The sequence below is a fragment of the Loxodonta africana genome, chromosome 7 (genome assembly GCF_030014295.1).
Source record: "Loxodonta africana isolate mLoxAfr1 chromosome 7, mLoxAfr1.hap2, whole genome shotgun sequence".
Taxonomy (NCBI): domain Eukaryota; kingdom Metazoa; phylum Chordata; class Mammalia; order Proboscidea; family Elephantidae; genus Loxodonta; species Loxodonta africana.
The window spans coordinates 23,969,973-23,975,096 of NC_087348.1; the positions used below are offsets into that span (position 1 = coordinate 23,969,973).

At 37.8% G+C, this 5,124-nt stretch overlaps 1 pseudogene; it reads left to right on the forward strand.

The window, feature by feature from the left end:
- The first annotated feature begins 273 nt into the window (after positions 1-273).
- Positions 274-1,563, forward strand: LOC100670771 (olfactory receptor 5T2-like; annotated as a pseudogene).
- The last annotated feature ends 3,561 nt before the right edge of the window (positions 1,564-5,124 follow it).

Here is a 5,124-nt window from a genome sequence, read left to right on the forward strand (position 1 = left end):
TGTTTGCATGTGAGAAGGAAATTTCTTTGAATACATAACTCTCTTTAATCAATAACCTAGTTCACCCACTTATTTAAGAAATGACATGATTTTAACAAAGGTCGTTTAATAAATAAACCAGTTAGCCCAATTAATTTGGAATGACATGATTTTAACCAATAACTAAATGTTTTTATCTTCCATTTGATTCTGCACAGAGTGGCACTGACTCTTTGTTCATTGTCTTGGCACTGTCATAGGAGCCGCTGCTGAGAAACCATGCATTTCTGAAAAGTCAATGTGAGGACAAACAACATTCCTTTGAGTCACGATATTGTGCATCCCTGTCTCAGAAATACAAATTTTGATTTCATGAATATTTTCAAGTTTGTTCCATGAAGTGTCAACATGAAAAATGACACAGAATTCACAACATTTGTATTAAAGGGCTTCACAGATAATCTTGAACTGCAGGTAGTCTTATTTTTTCTCTTTCTAGCAATCTACCTCTTTACTGTGACAGGAAATTTAGGATTGGTTGTATTGGTCATTGGGGATTCCCGGCTCCACAACCCCATGTACTATTTTCTGAGTGTGTTATCTTTCTTGGATGCTTGCTATTCCTCAGTAATTACACCAAATATGTTAGTAGATTTTATGTCAAAGAACAAAGACATTTCATTCCTTGGATGTGCAACACAAATGTTTCTTGGTATTACTTTTGGGACCACAGAATGTTTTCTCTTGGCAGCAATGGCTTATGATCGCTATGTAGCAATCTACAACCCACTTCTCTATTCGGTTAACATGTCACCCAGAGTCTTTGTGCCACTCATCACTGCTTCATATGTTGGTGGTATTGCACATGGTACTTTACACACAGTAGCAACTTTTAGCCTCTCCTTCTGTGCATCCAACGAGATCAGACATGTCTTTTGTGAAATCCCTCCACTCCTTGCTATCTCCTGTTCTGACACTCACATCAACCAGCTTCTACTCATCTATGTTGTGGGTTCTATTGAGATATTCACCATCCTGATTGTTCTGATTTCCTATGGTTTCATTTTGTTGGCCATTCTGAGAATGCATTCTGCTGAAGGGCGACGAAAAGTATTTTCCACTTGTGGCTCTCACCTAACTGGAGTGTCAATTTACCATGGAACAATCCTCTGCACTTATGTCAGACCAAGTTCTAGCTATGCTTTGGATCATGACATGATAATATCAATATTTTACACTGTTGTGATACCCATGCTGAATCCCATTATCTATAGTTTGAGGAACAAAGATGTAAAAGAAGCAATGAAAAAAGTGGGAGAAATCAGTTTATCAATAAAGTATATTTTTAGCACTACAAATGAAATAAATCAGGAGTCATGGCTTATGCCTTCATAGAAGGATGATATGCAAAAGATGAAATTTTTGTTTCAGGTCATTAGTGTCTTTCTATTCTTCAAAATTTTGAGATAAATGTCATAGTCAACCCTCAACCTAGGCTATTTTAAAATATACAGAGAAACCATGCCATCAATTTGCTTCTGACGTGTTTGTGCTGATGCACGTGTATATGTGCATATGCATATATATATGTACACACACACAAATATATGTATAAAATCTTTTTTTAAATGTATATTTTGTTCTCTTGCTTATAAATATCTATTGGGATACGGAAAAAATAAAACATATTTATTTAGTATGTTGTCACTGTTGTTAGGTGCCATCGAGTCAGATCCCACTCACAGCAACCATATGTACAACAGAATGAAACACTGCCTGATGGTGCACCATTCCCACAATGGATGTCATGCTTGAAGCCATTGTTGCAGCCACTGTGTCAATCCATCTCGTTGACAGTCTTTCTCGTTTTCACTGACCCTCTGCTAAGCATGATGTCCTTCTCAGGGACTGATCCCTCTTGATAGCATGTACTATTCATGTCATTTGAAGACCGTTCATGCTGGCCATAATGGCCTAGGATAGTTAAGAGGATATCTGCAACCTCCTGCTTTACGTGGTGGTGGTGTCTCCACAGATCTGTCTTCTGCTTGTTGGTGTTGTTGTTAGATGCCATCAAGACTTATAGCAACTCTATGTGCAAGAAACACTAACCTTCTACTTTACCAAGCATGGTGCCTTCTCCAGGTAATGATCCCTCCTGATAATATGTCCAAATTAGCCTCACCATTCTTGCTTCTAAGGAGCATTCTGGTTGTACTTTTCCGAGACAGATTTGCTCATTCTTTTGGCAACAGCAAAATTCAAAGACTTCAATTCTTCTTATCTACCTAATTCGTCGTGCATCTTTTGCTTGCATAAGAGGCTATTGAAAACACAATGGCTTTCATCTGGTGCACCTTAATCTTTGAGGCGACATCTTTGCTTTTTAACACTTCAAAGAGGTCTTTCCCAGCAGATTTGCCCAATGCAATGGGTTTTTTGATTTCTTCATAAGTGTTGATAGTGAACCCAAGCAAAATGAAATTTTTGACAACTTTATTCTTTTCTCCCTTTATCATGATATTGTTTATTGGTCCAGATATAAAAATTTTTGTTTTCTTTATGTTGAAGAGCAATTCATACTGAAGGCTGTAGTCTTTCATTTTCATCAGTAAGTGCTAAAGTTTCTCTTCAATTTCAGCAAATAAGGCTGTGTCAATTGCATAATGTAGGTTGTTAATGAATCTTCCTCCTATCCTAATGCTGTGTTTTTTTCTTATAATCTAGGTTCTCAGATTATTTGTTCAGCATGCAGACTGAATAAGTATGGTGAAAGGATACAACCCTGAAGCATACCTTTCCTGACTTGAAACCATGCCCCTTGTTCTGTCCAAACAATGGCCTCTTGTTCTATGCACAGATTCCTCACGAGCACAATAAAGGCTCTGGAATTCCTATTCTTCCTAAAGTTATCCATAATTTGTTATGGTCCACTCAGTAGAAGGCCTTTGCATACTCAATAAAACACAGGTAAACATCTTTCGGGTATTCTCTGCTTTCAGTCAGGGTCCGTCTGACATCAGCAATGATATCCCTGGTTCCATGTCCATTTCTGAATATGACTTGAATTTCTGGCAATTCCCTTTCAATGTATTACTGCAGCTGCTTTTGAATGATCTTCAGCAAGGTTTTACTTGAGTTTTATATTAATGATAATGTTTGCTAATTTCCACATTTGTTATGATCACCTTTCTTTGGAATAGGCATGAAAATGGATCTCTTCCAGTCAGTTGGCCAGGTAGCTGTCTTCTAAATTCCTTGTCAGAGAAGTGTGACATCTCAATTGGTATTCCATCATTTTCTGATGACTTGTTTTTTGCCAATGACTTCAGTGCAGCTTGGACCTCTTCCTTCAATACCATCGGTTCTTGATCATATGCTACCTCCTGAAATGGTTGAACATTGACCAATTGTGTTTGGTATAGTGACTGCATATTTCTTCCGCCTTCTTTTGATACTTACCGTGTCATTTAATATTTTCTCTGTAGAATTCTTCGATATTGCAACTGGAAGATTGAATTTTTTTTTTTTTTCAGTTATTTCAACTTGATAAATGCCAAGCATATTCTTCTTTTTTGGTTTTCTAACACCAGATTTTTGGACATGTCATAATAATACTTTACTCTTCTGGAGACACCCTTTGAACTCTTTTGTTCAAATCTTTTGGAAGCATTTGCTTTAGCTGCTAGAAGTTCAAGAGCCAGTTTCAGAGTCTCTTCTGACATCCATTTAGGTCCTTCCTCCCTCTCTTGTCTTTTTAATGAACTCTTGCTTCCTTCACGTATGATGTCCCTGACATCATTCCATAAGTCTTAGGTCATTAGTGTTCAACACGTCAAATCTATTCTTAAGATGGTCTCTAACTCTGATGCAATATACTCAACATTCTGCTTCGGCTTTCATGAACTTGCAATTTTTTTCAGCTTTAACTTGAAATTGCATATGAACAATTGATGGTCTGTTCTGAAGTTTGTCCCTGGCCTTGTTCTGACTGATGATATTAAGCTTCCCCATTGTCATTTTCCAAAGATGTAGTTTATTTGATTCCTGTGTATTTCTTCTTGGGAGGTCCATGTGTATAGTCACTGTTTTTGTTGTTGCAATGAAAAGGTCACTGGTCTTGCAAAATTCTGTCATGTGATCTCCGGCATCATTTTTATCACCAAGGTCATAATTGCCAACTACCAATCCTTCCTCTTTATTTCCAGCTTGAGAATTCCAATCACCAATAATTTCCATTGCATCCTGGTTGTATGTTCCATCAATTTCAGAGTACAGAATTTGGTTAAAATGTTCAACTTCTTCATCTTTGGCCTTAGTGGTTGGTGTGTAATTTGAATAATAGACATATTAACTTGTCTTCCTTGTAGCCGTATGGGTATTATTCTATCACTGACAGTGTTGTACTTTAGACTAGATCTTGAAATTTTCTTTTTGATGATGAATGCAACGCCATTCAAGTTGTCTTTCGGGCATGGTAGAAAATATGATTGTCTGGTTCAAAATGACAAATACCAGTACCATTGAGCTCACTAATGCCTAGGATATTGATCTTTATGGTTTCCATTTCATTTTTGATGATTTCCAGTGTTTCTAATTTCACACTTCCTACATTCTAGGTTCTGATTATTAATGGATGTTTGCAGTTGTTTCTTCTCCTTTTGAGTCTTGCTGCATCAGCAAGTGAAGGTCCCAAAAGCTTGACTCCATCCATGTCATTAAGGTTGACTCTACTTTGAGGAGGTAACTCTTCTCCAGTCATATTCTGAGTGTCTTCCACCCTGAGGGGCTCATCTTCTGGCACTATGTCAGACAATGTTCCGCTGATATTCAGAAGGTTTTCACTGGCTAATTCTTTTCAGAAATAGTTGCCTGGGTCCTTTTTCTTAGTCTATCTTAGCCTGGAAGCTCAGATGAAACCTATCCACCATGAGTGACCCTGTTGGTATTTGAGTACAGGGAGCATAGCTTCCACCATCACAGAAACACACAAGCCCCCACATTTCTTCAAAATGACACACATGTGGGGGAATATCTCAACAGAACCCATGGCGCAGAAGAGTAGAAGCTGCTTCATGAGAGTGTCAGAACAGGACATAGCAGGGAGTAGAGGGATACCACAAAAGATGTGTCTGATTTCATTGG